This window comes from Gossypium hirsutum, chromosome A01 (genome assembly GCF_007990345.1).
Source record: "Gossypium hirsutum isolate 1008001.06 chromosome A01, Gossypium_hirsutum_v2.1, whole genome shotgun sequence".
Classification (NCBI taxonomy): domain Eukaryota; kingdom Viridiplantae; phylum Streptophyta; class Magnoliopsida; order Malvales; family Malvaceae; genus Gossypium; species Gossypium hirsutum.
Genome location: NC_053424.1, coordinates 5,510,698 through 5,530,708, shown reverse-complemented (window position 1 = coordinate 5,530,708; position 20,011 = coordinate 5,510,698). Strand labels below are relative to the sequence as shown.

The following is a 20,011-nucleotide window of genomic DNA, read 5'->3' as shown; positions in this document are numbered from 1 at the left end:
AATGATATCATTAATGAAAAATATTAACATGGAATACTAGAATATTAGAATAACAATAACAATGATATTTACAAAAAAAGAAAATAAAAACAAATCATGTACTAATAATAAAATAGGAAAAATGATATATTTGGTAATAATAATATAAAATAATAATATGTACATAAAAATACATATATATATGTGCATATAATAAAAGTATGTAATAATAAGAATAATATCTACAATAAAAGAAAATATTAGGAAACGTACATAAAAAAATATATACATAAAAAAATTTACAACAATAATATAAAATAATGATATGTACAAAATATATATATATGTGTACATAAAATATACACTAATGTAATAATAATTATAATAATACTAGCAATAGTAAAAATTAGTAATAATAATATATACACAATATGGTATTTTAAAAATATATACATATATATATATGTATATATAATAATATTTAAGAATATATACATAAAATGATATAAAATACATACATGGAATAGTATAAGAAATATATAACTAATTGCAATAAAAAAATATATACATAATATATATAAAATACATATAATATATATACGTATTAGAAATGATAAAAATTATTAACACACTACATAAGTAAATAAAATATAATAATAATACTAAAATAATTAATTTCAATAGTAAAATAACTAAAAAAGGATTAAATTGAACTAAAAACAAAATATTTGGGGCAAGATTGAAATAAAAATAAAAGGAAATGACTATATTGAACACGAGCGGAAACAGTGGGGGGCCAAAACAGAAAATATTCCTTCCCCATCAAAACTCAGCACATCAGCAGGGACTAAATTGAAAATCGCGACAAATTTTGGGGCCAAATTAAAAAAACGAATAATGACTTAATTGCAAAGCAATAAAGAGTGGAAGGGCTAAAAGCGAATTAGCCCTTCCTTTAAAAAACATGCGGATCCTAGGCGGGTCGGGTCGGGTCGAACCGGTCCAAGTCAAAACGACGTCGTTTTGGGGTTTAATGGCCAACCCCTAAATGACGTCGTTTTGGGGGGCTATAAAAAACCCTTTTTTCTTCAAAAAAATTCATTCTTGCACTTGAAAAGGAAAAAAAAAAGAGAGAGGGAGAGGGGTGAGGTGATTTCTAGCCACAAGACCGGTCACCATCCGGTCACCGGACCGCCGTCGGTAGCCGCCGCCGGCCACCGTTCACGGTGGCCGGAAAAGGTAAAAAAATTGTTTTTTTTAATAATATATATATATGTATATGTATATAAAAAGAAAGAAAGAAAAAAACAAAAAGAAAGAAAAAGATTCGAAAGAAAAGAGAAAAAAAAAGATGCAAACCTTTTTATTGATTTTCTTTTGTATTCAAAATTTGGAGGGATTTTTGTGTTTGTCTTTTTTTTTCAATCTTCTCAAAAAAACCCCATTTACATGATTTTTAAATGGCTTTTGATAGCCATCTTTTACATGATTTTCTATTATTTCTTTTTTTATTTTGTAGGTGATGGTGGCAGACAATGGATATAAAAAATGGGAGGAAAATGGGGCAAGTGGGAAAGTGGCTAGGTGGCTAGGGTTTCTTGGTTTTTTTTGGGGGGGTTAGGTTTTTTTTTTTTAGGTTAGGTTTTTTTTTGGGCTTAATGGGCTTTTGAATGGGTTTAATGTTTGGGTTTTGTAATGGGTTTGGGTAGATGTAAATGGGTCATGGGTTAAGGGTTTTAGTGGATTTAGAGGTTTGGTTGGGTTTTGATGTAATCGGGCCCGGCAATTTGGGCTTCTACAATCATATTCATCAGGAAGGGAATTCAACAACAATAATTCCTTATCTTCATATTCAAATTTCTCAACCAAAATTTGCAAGTCTGCTAAAATTTTATTAAATGAGTTCACATGGTCATTCATCGACATACCGGGAGCATACGTTAATCGAAAAAGTTTCTTTTTCATATAAAGCCTATTTTTAAGACTTTTCATTAGAAACTTTTCTTCCAGTGTATGTATCCCATAACTTCTTCGCTGATGTCTTCCTCATGACAGAGTACTTCTGCTCTTTGGCCAAACATAGGCCGATTGTACCACACGCCTGTCTATTAATCTTGGCCCACTCCTTGTCATCCATCTTGTCAGGTTTTTCTTCAAGGGCTATATCTAGCTCTTGCTGACATAAGACATCCAGGATCTCACATTTCTACATACCAAAATATTTGGTACCGTCAAATGTCTCTACTTCAAATTTTGTATTGGTCACAGTAGTCCTTGCTGATGACGATGTCTCTGCCATTTTTCTCCTCAATCCTAACTACTGTATATGTAAACAATCCCGTATACGTGAATAGTATCGTAAACGGTCGTATTCCCCAAGTACGAATCTAGCTCTAATACTAATTGTTGCCCAGAAGCGTGTAAAAGAGTAAAATTATTGTACTGAAAAATCACACTAAGTTCAATTCCCAGGAAAGAGAGGTGGATCACGAGGATCACTTAAGTATCAGGTCTTTCCTAGCCAGAATATCCCTCTATCGTAATTTAATAGTACAATAAATCACTACAATCACACTCACAAAATTATGCAAAAATAAACAATAAAGAACACCAGAATTTTAACGAGGTTCAGCAAATTTTGCCTACGTCCTCGGGTATTACCAAATATATTTCACTCCAAAATACAAGTGAAAATTTACAAATAGGGAGAGAGAATAATGCTTTAGGTAGAGAATAACAAATATGAGATGAAGAAAATGAGAAATGGTTAGGCCTATTTATAGTTGAAGTTTAGGGATCAACTTGCAAAAATCCCTATACAATTAGGGACCAAAATTGCAATTATCCCATGCCAAATTTCAAACCAAATTTTGGTGCCACAAATACTTTTATTTTTGGTTCCAACTTTCTAACATCTATATCTTTGACTTTTCAAAGTATGGATATTTGCCAATATTTTCCTCCTCAATACCTTCCACATTAACAAGGCTTAACTATCTCCTCAGCCTATAATTGTCTTCAAATTCTCTGAGTGGTCCACTGCCAATTGACATTGGAAAATGGAAAGTTTTGACTAGTTCGGATTTGTCAAATAATCAGTTCTCAGGTGATATCCCAACTAGAGTTTCAGATCTCAAGGACCTTACTCATTTTTCCTTATCCAATAATAGAATCATGGGTTCTACTCTTGAGTCTTTTGATGAATTGTTGAGTTTGGAATTCTTGGACTTGTCAAGAAATAATCTATCTGGAGAGATTCCCAAATCCTTAGAAAAATTTCGTTATCTCAAATATTTCAATGTCTCTTTTAATAGACTTGAAGGAGAAATTCCTGAAGGACGATTATTTGGAAACTACACAACCGAATCATTTAAGGGTAGTGAAGCCTTGTGTGGTGCAACTCGACTTCATGTTCCAAACTGCAAAACTAGACCTCTTAGAAATTCCAAGGCAAAAACTAAGCTGAAGCTCATAATATATGTAGCTCTGCCAATTGCCTCCACAATTTTGATTGTTGCTCTGATAATCATTATCGTACAAAATAAGAGGAGGAAAGACAAATTGCCAACTCAATAAGAAATGATAACTTTAGGAACGTGGAGACGGTTTTCATACCACGAGCTTTGGCAAGCTACTGATGGATTCAATGATAGTAGGTTGCTTAGTAATGGAAGTTATGGTCCAGTATTCCAAGGAACTCTCCCGGATGGGACGATCATTGCGGTAAAGTTCTTTAAGTTAGAGTTAGAAGGAGCTTTTAAGATCTTTGATGTTGAATGTGATGTTCTCTGCAACACTCGTCACAGAAATTTAGTCAAAGTAATAAGCAGAGGAAGAGAACACTTGCTAAGTTGTTGAGCACCATTGGAAGGGAACATTTAAAAGTCAATAACTGTGCTTTATCCATTTTGCAACTTGGCTTAGAATGTTGTGTAGAGCTACCAAACGAGAGGCTTCATCTTAAAGAGCTTGTTACAAAGTTAAAAATAAGATCAAAATGAAGTTATTAAGGGATATGGAACTAGTTTGATGAAGAGACAGTCGTTAATTTGACTAAAAAAAACATAAGCTTTGCTTTCTAGCAATGTCTTTGATAAATATTTATACAGATGATTTGTTTTCCTATAAAGTTTATTAATAGTTATTTCTACATTTTGTGATTTTTTTTTAAAAGAAACAACTTCAAGGAATTAGCTACAATAAGGGTGATGGGAATCTATATTAATCGTTGCTCGATAAATTTTTTTTCAAAAAAAGATTGAGCATGGTTAGTTAGATCTTCAAAAGCTGATAACCTGTTAAGATAACTAGGAACAAGTGGCCATGCAATCCGTTAGTCTATTATGCTCTTGCAAGACATGCAGAAAGTTAAGTTGTCAATTTTGCTTGAATAAATTATGTATTAAATGAAGTTTAGAAAGATTATTATTAACTGCATCACAGTTCCCAATTATATTAATTAGTTACACTAAATTTTGATGATCATTTGTACAAATTTTATCATATCATTTTGGTATAATTTTTTTTTGAAGAATATAGGTACAAATTATTAAATGCTCTGTAAAAACCAAAAATTGCTCAGGCTTTAAAATTGAAAACAAAAAAAAATAAATGTTTATTTATTAAACAATCCTTTTACAGCCCAAAAGTTAAAACCCAACTAGCCTAAACCCAAACCCAAAACCCAGCTAAATTACCCGGTACCCATTACACCCTGCCTAGCCCAGAACTAAAGTGGCCCAATTGGCCCAACCTATTACATTAAGGCAGGAAACTCTACGGTTTCTGCCTTTTCCTCCTTGAGCCGTCACTGCTTCTAGAAGATTCAGGGAGCATCTATCCAGCTTCCAAATCAAGGCCACCATCGATCATGCCCCTATCAACATTTCTTCAATCACGCCGTTTCACCTTGCGTCATTTCAGCTACCCTTCATCGGTGCCGTGATTCCAGGCCCCGTATCTTGTTGAGACGCAAATCGACGCCGAGATCAGTGCCCTTTCTTCTCTTCGATCGCCTGTAAAAGGAAATAAGAGGGAGCAGAACCAACAAATATGGCAAGGAAATAAAATAAAGATGTAAATACACTGTAAACAGTGGCTATAAAGCCCGAATACCTTCATTGTAAAAGGGATCCCGATTTTTACAAAGACAATAATATACACACGATTTACGAAGAGAGAAATATACAAACAAATTCAACAGAGTACAGTAAGATCGACTCACAATACCAGTAGCCAATCTAATACAAAGCTGAATATTTTAACATATATTACAAATAGTGAAAAGGAAAAGAGATTACCTGACTTTCGCTGAAAAGGGGGAAGGTTTTGACCCTCCGACCACCGTGCGTGGTGGCGAGTGAGCGCGTGAGAAAACTCCTGAACGGAGGTTCAACAGCACCGGAATCAGCCCTCGAATCCTCTTTCAGAGGATTTCGTTTATTTTTTTTTTAAAACCGAATGTTAAAATGATTTTTGGGCTAAGATTTGGCTTATATAGCCCCTGAAAAACGACGTCGTTTTGCTTAATTCAATAAGCGTTTAAACAACGTCGTTTCAAACTGAAGATCCGCGCGTTGACCCGATTACCCGAGGAGGATCCGCGCGTTTTTAGAGAATAGGCAAATTGCCCCATTGATCCTTCTGTTTTTTTTTAAATTTTTTAAATTGCATTTTATTTTTATTTTAATTTGACCTTAATATTTTATATTTGTTTTAATTTAATCCAAACAGCCTTTAAAATTTATTCTGGAAACGGTACCGTTTTGAGATTAGGGTTTAATTACACAATGAGTCCCTCTGTTCCAACTTGTGCTTTAATTAAGTCGAAATGTTTTTATTATTTTACAATTAACCCTAAATTTTCAATTACTTTCAATTTTAGTTTTTTTTTACTTATAAATTTATTTATTTAAAATTTTATTATTTATTATATATATTATTTTATATTAAAATTGTATATTATATTATTATCAAATAAGGAAAATACATTTATTTTTTTATATCATATATTATTATATTATTTTATATGGCATTATATATTATTTATATTGTATTAATATTTTTTTTAAAAAGAAAGGAATATATGTTTTTTATGATAATTATGTATAAAAATATTTTTTTTATATTATATCATTATATGTTTTTTTTATATACATTTTATATATTTCACTATGTTTATACATATTATATTATTTTTGTTATTTGTTTTCATATTATCTTATTACATATTATACTTTACTCGTTATGATATTTTTATATATTATATTATACATTTTATCATATTTTTTACATTATCTATGTTTTATTATAAAATATACACTATTTTATTATTTATTAAATATGCACATTCTTAAATTTTTTAAAAGTGTAATACTAATATTTAGTATATTATAAGTTATTATACCCATGGTATAGCCCATATATATGCATTTTTTAAAATCATTTTCATGTTTTTTAATGATATTCCTAAATAGCTTATTTTTATTTTATACATTTAATTTGGTTATTTATTTTTAGATTCTTTCCTTATTTTGATATTGTCTAATAGGTTAAATTTTACATCTTATTTTATTCTTGCTCTTGTATATTCATATAAAGTTAGATAGTTATGAAATTTAGATATGTTTGCATGAAATGTTGTTATGTATGCGTTATATAATTTATACTATTCACTATATTCCATGTTGTACTTTGTTTGTAATAATATTATTTATGACCATGCATAAAATAATAGCATATTAGATAATTTAGATCCTTGTTCGTTACCTTTACTATATTTGTATGAAATGATAAAGCATATATATATATTGAAATTAGGTTATTTTCTTATAATATGTAAAACATATCTTTTAAAAAAAAAAACAAAAGTCATATCTTATTTAATTAAAAGGAACATTTTTTTAAAAAAAAAAAAGCAAGGCAATGTTTTGAATACTTAGAAATTCGAGAAATAGTATCCTAACATGCTGGGTTGCAATTTCCCATTTGTCTAAATATTTACAATATCCTTTTAAACAAGTTTTATAAATCACGAGATGACTTCAGTTACGAAAGATTAAAGATATCATGTCCAATCATGCTGGATATGATGTTTGAACTCTTTTAAAACAAATGAATCTTGATTCTTTTCTCAAAACATCACGGCTTAAAAGAAATATTATTCTTTCAAATTTTTTATATTAAGACAAAATTATTCAATTTGGTACCAATTTTGGGCGTTACGAGGGTGTTAATCCTTCCTCGAACGTAACCGACTCCCGAACCTATTTTCTCGTAATTTCGTAGACCAAAACATTTTATAAAGTGATCCAATCACACTTTAAAAGATTGGTGGCGACTCCCGTTTTCATTTTCCAAAAAGTCAATCCTCGTTTTTCAAAACGCTTTTAAAAAATGGTTTCGACATGCTCAATTTCAAAACATAGCTAATTTTGATCTCATTTTTCAGTCTTTGCATAAGGTTTTCATTTATTTTATTTTAATAAAAATAATTTTTTTATAAGCCAAACAAATCTTATTAAAAGGAAAAAGAAATAAAGCAATACATAAAAAAGACATCAACATTTCAACCCATACAAAATAGTCTAGGTTCCATTATGGTTAAGATTCCGATGTGTTTCGACCATTCCAATATGTTTCAGCTCGTTTCAGTCAATACTGGTTTATATTGATTCATACCGACCTATATCAATTGATAGGAGCTGCTTGTCTTGAAACATTGTGTTGTGTGTCTAGAGACAATTGGTAGATTATCTCGAGACATGGTTTGCCAAGAACTATAAAACAACTATAAAAGTTAGGGGGAAAGGCTATATCTAAGCCTTAAGAAAAAGATAGTGTTGTAAATATTATATCTTCTCCTTCAAAGGTATTAACCCTTATGGTGATTTGGGAAATCTTTGATTGAAGTATACTAAAGTAGTGGAGGTAAGAAATTAGAGGTGAACTACTTAAATTAAATTGCCCAAACTTTCCTTTTTTTCCTTATCATTTAGAAAAGTTTACATTTTGTAAGAAAGATGATCGAGTTATCCAACAAGGGAATTGCTATCTAAACTTATGTTTATTGAAGACTCATATCCTTCCTATTTTCACACACCTTCACATAATTTGTTGATTGCCATGAGATTTTGATGCACTCTAACCTAACTCAAAGTTTCCACCCGATGAAATATATTGAGAAACTTTTTATGACAGAAATACGAAGATAACTCCCTCCATTGAATTTGCCACAATAGAAGTAAAAAGATTACTTGTTCAACAATACAAAACATTTAGAATGTTTTTTCATAATAAAAAATATCAATAAATTATTTTTATTTGGAATTGATAATTTTATATATAATTTCTTAAAATGAACAATAAATACTTACATTTTCTAGCTAGCAAAAATTATTTTAAAAAAAATAAAAAATTGAAACATAATATCATTATCAATTTTCTAGTTGAGCTAAAAAAAGACTTTAATCCCTTATAACACTTTAATCCGTCAATACTTAATTATACTTAGATTCCTATATATAGAATCCGAGAGATGATTATCAATTTCTTCAAGGCTTCCCATCTTAAATGGGACTCCATATTGAGGTAAGAAGACTTTTAGCCATGTCACTATTGTGTCTAACCAGCAAAAAAAAATTTACAAATTACTAGTCAAATTTCAAACCCAAAGACCTTCTGCATATTAACCACAACTTCTTTTCCCTAATACAACAAGTTGTTTCTTTCTTTTCTTTTCTTTTTTTCCTTTAAATTCAGCTTCTCCCTTTAGTAATCAATATAGCATTGAAAAAAAATAGTTGAAATTGTTTTATGAACATAAATATTTTATATTGAAAAAAACATTTGTATTTTGAAAATATTTTTGTGTTTACTAACACAGTAGTAGAAAGAGTACCTGATGTATCTGAAGTTCGAATGATTAGTCTTAACCATTTTAGTAGACCCAGATTATTAGTTTATGATATTTTATTTTAAATTTAAATTTTCTCCAATATCTCTAATATATTTGAAATAATATAAATTGAAGAGAAGTACTTCAATATTTTAGAAACTATAAGTTAGAAAAATCGGTATATGGATTATTAATTAATAGAATTTTTATTAATTTAATAGCTACAAATATTTGAATTATAATAATTTCTTTTCCTTATAAATTTGAAATTTTAGAAATGAATGAAAGATTTGTATATATTTGCATAAAACATATAAAATATGTGATAGGCATAACATAAATATAATGTGCATCAACAATTATGCATTGAGATCCTATTTCAATTTTATTTTCAATTATGCAAAAGTGATGTCCTTAAATCTTTTGGTAATGGAAACAACTTACATAGATATGGAGTTTCTTGCGAGTTTCTATAATCAGATCTTTTACTATACAGTGTTAGTAGGTAGAGTCATGAAAAATTTTACTAAGATGTGATGGAAGGTGATCCAATTATATTATCAAGAGTTAATGATAAAGTTAAAGACATTTTTACTACAAATTTATTAGAATATGATAAAAGGAATCTTTGAATAAATTCTTATGTGACCTTACGATAATCCACTTGTTCGGTCAATAGGTGCTTCTTATTGGTGTGTCTCTCCTTGGATCCTTGGTTTCATATAATAGATCTAATATACATAGATATGTGTGTGTTTGATCCCTTAAAGCTTTATATTATTTATTTAATTATATATTAAAAAAAGTTATAATGAAGAAACAAAGAAAGATACATTCAAACTTTGCTAAATGCTAGATACATACATACATACAACTTTATAACTACACAATTCTTTTTTGTATATTACAAAAATTATTTTTCAATTCTACCAAGCAATAAATGAAAAGAAAATTATATTTCATTCAAATTTTTCATATTTCCTACCAAGCACATCTATAGAAAGAAAAATAATATTTTTCATCTTTCTATTTTTCCACCCCTTCAAATTTTCATATTTATAATTTTCTTTCCACACTAAAATTATTTTTCATTTTTAATTATTTTGAAAAATATTATTTTTCACCTGAGTATCATTAATTTTAGTATTAAAAAAAGTTATAGAACATTTATATCGCACAAAAAGAAAGTTATAGTAATTTCATACTAAATATAATCTATATCTATAATTATATTTAAATCTTTGATTGTGTTGGTGTCATGAGTTAAGTGAAGATTAATTCTATTAAAAAATTATTAAAATATCTTTCTATATGCAAAATAAATTATATTTTTGTAAGGATGCATTTATATTTTTATATAAAATTAATAAAACTTAAAAATGATAAATGACATAATTACTTCTAAAGATTTAATTTTACCATTTTAACTAAATATTCATTATTCATCACCAATAATGCAGCATAAAATTAGCTTTTGATGTAGTCTTTTATTTATGCCAGCAGCCATTAGGTGTTGTATTTGCGTTTTTACCTATTCCATTGATTTCATTTGTGAGTGTGGTACAATCAAATTGAGATGTGCAATATGAGAACACTACTTAATTGGAAAAAAAGAAATTTATTAACCAACTAGCTACTAAATAATTGTGATAGTCTCTTTTCATGTCTCGGTCCACCCTTAATAAATTGTTAGTTTTGATATTCCAAGATTTTAATATAATAATATTTAAGACACATTTTATATGAATTATTTGTCCTACATCATTTACTGAAAATATGATTGAAAATTTTATCAAACATTTTCAATGACTTGCAAAATACTCAAAAATACGTTTTAAATGTGTTCTAATTTATATAAGTATTTTTGGGTTAATACCAAAGTGTTATAAGGTGTTTAAAATGTTTTGAAAGGACTTTGATATGCAAGTCTCGAGACATACAACAATATGTCTTGAGACATGAAAACTTCTAAACACAAATCTGCTTTGGGAATTGCTTGTCTTGAAATATTGTGTAGTCTGTCTAGAGACAATTGATAGATTGTCGGAGACATACTGTTCATGTCTCTAGACATGGCTTACCAATGACTATATAACGGCTATAAAAGTTAGGGGGAAATGTTATATCTAAGCCTTAAGAAAAAGATAGTGTTTTAAATGTTATACCTTCTCCTTAAAAAGTATTAATTCTTATAGTGAATGGGAAATCCTTGATTGGGGTATACTAAAATAATGGAGGTAGGCAATTAAAGGTGAACTACTTAAATTAAATTGCCCAAACTTTCCTTTTCTTTCCTTATCATTTAGAAAGTTTTGCATTCTGCAAAAAAGATGACAGAGTTATTCAAAATTGTAGAATTGAATGAAAGACTTGTATATTAAAATTTTAAAAACATAAAGGTAAGGAATTGAGTCATCGCTATGAGAATTTTGATTATCATTATTTTTATTTTGTTACTGTTTGCAAAAAAAAATCACGAAAAACATGTTTTTCTGTTACTTTTCTAGAAAACGTCATGGAAAACATTATTATTTGTGACATTTTCTAAGAAGGTACAGTAAAAAAAGTCTTGAAAGAATGCATTTTTAATGTCGCTTATGTAGGTCAGTGACGTTTTGAAACGTCATGAAATGCCAAACTTTTGTGATGCTTATGAAGACCTTTTCGTGATGTTTGCGTGACCTTACCAAATTGGGATTTTTAAAATAAAAATTTATATCTTTTTGTAACGTTTTGTGGGACATTTTTTGTGATGTTTTTAACATTATCTATCCATGACGTTCTAAAACCTCACAAAATTAATTTTTTTTTATGTATTCTAACATTTTCTTGTGACATTTTGGAACCTCTGATTTTAAAAGTCAAACCGATCATACTACCGATTCAATCACTTCAATCGTTGGTCCACTTTTAATTAAAAAATACATAAATATATATTTATATTAGAGAAGTTTTCAAAATTTTTAAGATTTTTTTATATTTTTAGATTTTTTTATAATTTTTGAAAATTAACCTAAGTTGAATCACTCAACTTAGGTTAATTTTTTTCAAGCATTTTATGATTTTTAAAAAAATTACATAATTATAATTTTAAAAAATATTTTTATAGTTTAAAAAAATAAATAATTTTTAAATTTTTTTATTTTCTAGAATTTTTAATGTATATTTTCAGAATTATCGTTAAAAAAGTTATAGAAAGACCAAATAGAATATTTTAACTATAATTTAGAGCCAATTTAGAAATTAACCCTTAAGTTAACTTGGCACGTCACTTTTCCAATAAAGATGTAACGACTATTAATGGACAAATGACCAAAACGTTATAACTCGATATTGTTAGTGATCAAAATGTAACTTTTCATGATTCAATGATAAAAAAAAAATTAACCAAAATCGAGTGGCTATTTTATAATTTTTCCAAAGAAAGACTTTAAATTGCACAAGTCGTGGAAATTTAGTGACCATACCGGACCCATCTTAATTATCCTTGAAGAAGAAAAGTGATAGCTTTGTTGTCCAATTGCCTAAAAAATTATCCCAACAATGAAGTTTCTCTCAAATTAAGACTATTATAAGGTTTACATTATAAGGTCATAAGCAATAGTTGTTCTTTTCCCTAATACAACAAGTTGTTCTTTCTTTTCTTTTCTTTTCTTTTATCTTTAAATTCAACTTCTCCCTTTATACATTGGTCATCGATTTAGCATTAAAAAAAAAGCTCAAATCGTTTTATGGACATGCATGTTTTTGAAAATATTTATGTATTTAATAACATAGTAGTAGAAAGAGTATCCCGGTGTATATGAAATTGAAAAGATTAATCTTAACTATTTTAATAGTGCTAGATTATTGGTTAATGATATTTTATTTTAAATTTAATTACTTTCCGATTGTCGAGACCATTTTTAAATCGAGTTTTCTGAAAATGGGAATCGACTTTAAAAAACGAAAACAGAAGTCGCCACCAATCTTTTTAGGTGTGATTGGATCACCTTTAAAACATTTTATTTTAAAATCATTAGTTTTGGTCTACGAAATAAAAAGAACGGGTTCGGGAGTCAATTACGTACGAGGAAGGATTAGCACCCTCGTAACGCCCAAAAATTGGTACCTAATTAATTATCAAATGTCTTTAAGGTCGGAAATTTAAAAATTTTAAGATGCAATCCTCTTTTAAAAATTTTGATTTTGAAAATTGGGGTTCACTTATATCAAATGAATCAAAATATTACGTCCAATGAGTTAGGAAGCCATATTTTTAAGACATTCGAAGCTAAGCTACCTCTTTTAGAAAATCCCTACCTTACAACGACAAGACGCCATATCCAGTAAGTTAGGACACAACGCTTTGAAGCTTCAAGATAGTAAAACCTTAAAAATGTAGAAGGGTGCTTGACTATTCGAACTCAACGAGGAAAGTTGCAACCCAGTAAGCTAGGGCACTACCTTTCTCGAAACTTCCAAATACCAAGCATTGCCTTTTTTATTTGAAAACTTTGGAATCTCATTTTTATTGATGTATGAAGAATCATATTACATTAATATATGAGATAACATGTTATAATAACAGGTAAATAAAAGCACAATAGCATAAGTATCATACATTAACTAACATATACATATAAGAAACATGGCAAATTCTAAATAAGTGAAATATACATAAAACACGATATATATTTAAGAAGAATATGTAAAAACACATAAACATGTAATTCAACATATATTTAAACATATTAATAATAAAAATGATGCATGATATACAATTTGAAACATAAAAAAATACAATAAAAATAATAATATGTCAAGCACTCAACATTTAATAAAATTATGAGATCAACATCTAATATATTGACATAATATAAAAAGGTTATATATACTAAAATATAAAATAAAATGAGTAATTATTGATAAAAAAAACCTAAAATATAAATTAAAAAATGTTTAAAATAAGTTATATAATAATATAATATGAATAGAATATAAGGAAATATAATATATAATAAAAATAAAAATATAATAAGTATTTTGTATATAAAAATAAGGTAAAATAGTTAGTATATAAAAAAACAAAATAGATAACATATAGAAATATAATTATATAATGTATAATAGAATTTAAAAACATATATAATGTATATTATATTATAGGTAAAATATAAAACAATAAATAGGATATGAGTAATTTTCCTAAGAAATAAATGATATACATATATAAAATATATAAATAAAGAAAAGGTGTAATATACAAATGGAATATGAATAAGGATAATATATATTATTATTTATCAATAATTTTTTTAAAAATTATTTGCCATTTACAAATTTAGTAAATAATAATACAATTTTATAAGAAATATATAAAGAAATATATAAAATAAAATATACAATATAATATAATTTATAGATAAAATATATGATAAAAAATGGATAATAATAATAATATATAACTAATATTTATAAAAAATATAAAGTATTTAAAGAAAATTAAAATATAAAAAGGATTAAAATTGAATTTAATTAGAAAATCTAAGGTTAATTTGCAAAATGATAAAAATCCTGGGCCTGATTTGAAATGCGCGTTAAAATCAGAGGACTGACTGGGCAATTAGCCCTAATCCTAAAAAACGACGTCGTTTCCAGAATAAATTCTACTGGCCATTGGGATTAAATTGAATTAAATATAACAGATTGGGGCTAAATTAAAATAATAATAAAATGAAATTATAAAGCTTAAAAATGCGGAATGACCGATTGGGAAATTAGCCCATTTTCTAAAAACGCGCGGATCCTCCCCGGGTCTCGGGTCAACGCGAGGATCCTAGCCTTGATACGACGTCATTTGAAGCTAATTGGTTTTAAGCGAAACGGTACCGTTTCATCTTGGCTATATAAGTCAAATTTTAAGTTCTAAAATCATTTTAAGTTTGTTCTGAAAAAAAAAAAGAAAGAAATTCTATGAAAGAGAGTTGGGGAGGGGCTCTCGGAGCGTCACCGGACCTCCGTCCAAGGGTTTGCACGCGCTCACGAGCCCCCGTCATCTCCACCGCACACGGTGGTCAGAGATTTAAAAACCTCGCCTTTCAACGCCGATTAAAGGTATCGCTTTCCTTTTTATTATTCGCAGTATATACATATGTACATATATTTAAAAAAATTCACCTTTTTGTACCTCGATCGACTGTAATACTCCTTTCTGTATATGTATGTAAAAATAAACTCTTTATTGAATCTGTATATGTATTCCCAAAAACGTCAGAATCCATCCTTTTTACATTGTATTTTACATTCATTTATACTGTTTACAAATAAATTACAAAAATTAGTCCCCGATTCTGATTGGCTTGATTGCTTGCTTCTTTCCTTTTCTTGCAGGTTAACAGCGCAATCTTTGGCGGTGGGGCATGATCTATGCGCTGATTGCGGTGTGACATGGGGACTGGAACCATGGCGCTGATGGAGGGTAGTTGAAACGAAAGAGGTTGAAGAGGCATGACCCTTAGGCTTATTGCGGCGCGAACCCTAGCTAGGGTTTCTCAGGTGCTGAAAGTAGGTTGGGCCTTGTACGTTTTGGACCTGGGTGTAATGGGTACCGGGTTTTGGGTAGTTTAGCTGGGTTACGGGTTAATGGGTAATTTAGCTGGATTTTAGGCATTTGGGTTTTGTCAGGCTTTAAAGCCTATTTATTGTAAATGGACTTTATTAATGGACTTTTATTTATTTTATATTAATTAATTTAATTCTTGCAAGCCCGGGTAAATTTGGACTATTACAGCTGCCCCTTTTTGCTCTTTACTGTGTAACAGGAATAGAGCAAAGACTATAAAAGGACCAAATTTGCCCGGTCTTATCGGATCCTGACTTCAAGGTCCTCAATCTGCTCCTTGCAAACTCAGAACTGTCGTGCTAATGTCTTCGATCTGTTCTCCGTCGAATATAGAGATGCCAAATCATCCTGGATCTGCTTTGATGAAAGTCAGATCTGTTATGTTTTCGATCTGCTCCCCGTCGAATACAGAGAGATAAGATCTGTCATCTTGGATCTACTCTCCGTCCATTACAGAGAGATAAGATCTGTCATCTTGGAACTACTCCCCGTCCATTACAGAGAGATAAGATCCGCCATCTTGGATCTGTCCCGATGAAGGTCAGAGCTGCTACGTTTTCGATCTGCTCCCCGTCGAATACAGAGAGATAAGATCTGTCATCTTAGATCTACTTTCCGTCCATTACAGAGAGATAAGATCTGTCATTTTTTATCTACTCACCGTCTATTACGGAGAGATAAGATCTGCCATCTTGGATCTGCCCCGATGAAGGTCAGATCTGCTATGTCTTCGATCTACTCCCTGTCGAATACAGAGAGATAAGATCTGTCATCTTGGATCTACTCCCCGCCTATTACAGAGAGATAAGATCTGTCATCTTAGATCTGCCCTAATGAAGGTCAGATCTGCTATGTCTTCGATCTGCTCCCCATCGAATACAGAGAGATAAGATCTGTCATCTTGGATCTACTCCCCGCCCATTACAGAGAGATAAGATCTGTCATCTTTGATCTGCCTCGATGAAGGTCAGATCTGCTATGTCTTTGATCTGCTCCCTGTCGAATACAGAGAGATAAGATCTGTCATCTTGGATCTACTCCCCGCCCATTACAGAGAGATAAGATCTGTTATCTTTGATTTACTCCCTGTCCATTACGGAGAGATAAGATCTGTCATCTTGGATCTGCCCCGATGAAGGTCAAGTCTGCTATGTCTTCGATCTGCTCCCTGTCGAATACAGAGAGATAAGATCTGTCATCTTGGATCTACTCCCCGCTTATTACAGAGAGATAAGATCCGCCATCTTGGATCTGCCCCGATGAATGTCAGATCTGCTATGTCTTTGATCTGCTACCTAACAAGCGTCGTTTTGCCTATCAAAATAAAATAAACCTCTTCAAAAATAAAATAAATAAATAAAAAGGTAGAATAGTGGAAGAGGGTCGATCCACAGGGAGTTTAATGGAATTTTTGATTAAATTTCTTGTTCTCGACCTAGGAGCTAAAATAGGAAATAAAAAAAAAGTGATTTGAGAAGTAACAAGAAAATAAAATAAAAAAGTAAAAGTGCAAAGAAAGATGTATTAAAATAAAGGCAATAAAATAAAGAAGATGAAAGATTATGTTGAATAAACACGAGTATAAGAATCGCCTCGAGCTAGTTTCGTCAATTCCCACGATCATCGAAAATAGATTTTTGCTCCGGGATTCATGTCGGTTACAGTCTACGAGGCCCGACCCATCGTAACTTGCTTTTCTCTCATGTAACCGATCTTCCCAAGTCTATCTTCGAAAGTCGATTCTTAAGTAAATCAACCACGTCTATCGCCGTTAAAATACTTAGTTTTAAAACAGGAAAAGCCCAACTCGGAAGTTGTCTTATCAAGAATCATTTCCGATCTCGTCTTTCCTTAGCGGACCGCCGCTAAGAGTGTTCATAGGAAGTCGAAATGCCACAGGCCGATCCTTCCTCCCAACTGTAAAATTAAACGATTCCAGACCAACGGATCCTTTTTTATTTGAAAAACGTTTAAAAATTTTAGTAAGGCCGATTGCCAAACTATCTAAGCAGAAAGACGAAAATGTATCCCGAAGGGATTTAAGCAATATTCAATTCTCACATGAGGAATTGATTCGTACTAGCTCTTGGCTTGAGAAAAATTAGCCAAGCATGATATTGATTATCATGCTTAACATGTTTTGGTAATGTAAAAACATAAAATAAAATAAAGTAAAGTAGAAATAAAACAAAAGAAGAAAATTTTATTAAAAATGAAAACAAAGTAGCAATAAGAACAAAAGACAAAAGATTCCCTTAGCCTTACCCAAAGGTGGGTATTTATAGGCTTCAAATGCCCAAATCAACAAGGAAAATTAATAAAAAAAAGATAAGATAATATCTTTAAATTTTATGAAAATGAAATCCAAAATCCCTCAAATCACGTCAATAGATCAAGATAAGTTGTTTCCAGAATATTCCCCGTGTTGACTTCTGATTTGCCACGTCAGATCAGCGTCGTGCCCACGACTCCAGCCGTGACAGAATAAGCGTCGTGCCCATGACTCCAGCCGTGACGGAATAAAAAGAAAAAAAACTGCAGATTACGTCTTTTGTTGCCATCTCCAGTATTGGGTTCACTACACAAGAAATAAATCAAATACAACCAATTAAGTAGTGAAAATTTCATAAGACAAAGGAATTAACAAGCAAAAAGTGTCAAATATAAGAGTACATCAAATTCCCCCTCACTTGTCTCATACTTGCCATCAAGTATGTTTGAAATAAATTAATCAAAAGCTTAATCATCTTTCTCCTAGACCGTTGCAAGTCTTAAACAAAGTTATGAGAGTTCAAGTGCACAAAAAATGACGTGAATAAAACATGAATCAAAACGAATAGGTGCAAGCAAGAACAATCATTCAACCTTACCATTGTCTATCAATTATCAATCAAATTCTAACCTCAGATTAATTCTTACCAAGATGCACTCAAATCACTAAAAGTGTTTCGGGTGTAGAAATCAAATTCACTCAAAGTCAAAATTTGAATAAGGGTTTCCATAGGCTTGTGGCAAGATCAATTCTCCACTACTTTAAAGAAATGAGATGCAAAAATCATTAGGACTTTTAATAAAGGGTGTAATGGGGCTTAGGTAAAGGTGGGGAATAAGGCTAAAATGAGGCTAAAGAAAATCAAGACAAGAGTTTCCCAACAAGTAACTATATCATGTCCACAACCTTAGAAAACATAGGCAACAGGAATAAGCAAACTAAGCAAAGGTAGCTATAATGAACAAATCATCAAACTTTTTATTTTTTTTTAACTTTTTTTTCTCTCTTTTCTTTTTTCTTTTTTTTCTTTTTTTTCGAATTATTTCTTCTTCTTTTTTTTTCTTTTTTGTCTTTTTTTTGTCCTTTTTTTTGTGGAACATGATCTCACAACCTTAAACTTATGCTCTTTGTCTTGTCAAGGGTGGAAGAGAAGAATAAATGAAAAGGCTCGGGTTTTAAATCTTGTGAAAACAAAGAAAACGGGATTAGGTTTCAACTTGGTTCATTAAGGGAAAAGAAAGGGTGAATCCTAATGCCTAAATCATATTAATGCATCAAATTCCAATGTAATCTCAAAATGCATACAAGCCACAAGTTCTAGATTCCAATGTCCAAATTGACACTCTCAGGCAAGAAAAAGAGCATAAAAATATAATCATACATGCTAAAGGCTCAAGTTCTCACAAAATGGGCTAATTAATTAAGCTAGGTGAGAAATTCAACTAACAACATCAAGACAAATTGTAAAGGTTGTCAAATTGGACTTACTCATATTATTCGATTATCAAACATGCTAGAATTCAAGTATCTTTGTGAACTAAAATAATCATAACATGCTTAGCGACAAGCAACGGCAAAGGAGTTGTTCTTCTAATCAATTCAAACAAACATATCATCAAACAAATATGACAAGCAAGGCGAAATTAATGTCATCCTTTACCCTCCCCCTCACTTAATCGTATTGTCCCAATACGGAAAAAAAATGTAAAGTACATTTAAGAACAAAGAAAGGTAAAGGATACTCCTCGTGATCAATGACGACGGCGGCCACGGCTGAGGTAAAGGAAGGAGAGTTTTTCCGCGATGTTCTCTTCTAGGGCCTGGAGGGATCTGAACAAACGACAAATAAAAAAAATTAAAATTGATGAAAAGTAAACAAATGGGTTGCCTCCCATTTAGCGCTTTGTTTAACGTCGTTAAGCTCGACATTTTCCTGTCAGATTTTTGGCTCTTCCAACCCGATTTCTTCAATTAGTCCGATTGGTGTGCTCTCGAGGAAAGGTTTTAGCCGTTGTCCATTAACTTTAAACCGTGCACCTGAGCTATCCTCAATTTCTATGGCTCCATGAGGAAAAACATTGATCACGGTAAATGGTCCGCTCCACTTGGATTTAAGTTTTCCTGCAAAAATTTTTAATTTTGAGTTAAATAGGAGAACTTTCTGTCCAACGGAAAAGGATTTAAATGAAATGTACTTGTCATGAAATGCTTTTGTTCGCTCTTTATAATTTTGTGCGCTATCGTAAGCATTGTAGCGAAT

General features: G+C 30.4%; 1 long non-coding RNA gene across 1 annotated transcript; it reads right to left on the bottom strand.

Annotated features, from left to right (window-relative positions):
- Positions 1-4,570: 4,570 nt before the first annotated feature.
- LOC121204612 (uncharacterized) lies at positions 4,571-5,442 on the bottom strand. The gene is made up of 2 exons (XR_005899767.1): positions 5,280-5,442; positions 4,571-4,994 (listed from the first exon to the last, which is right to left on the bottom strand). It is a non-coding gene; the product is annotated as an uncharacterized lncRNA (long non-coding RNA).
- Positions 5,443-20,011: the final 14,569 nt, after the last annotated feature.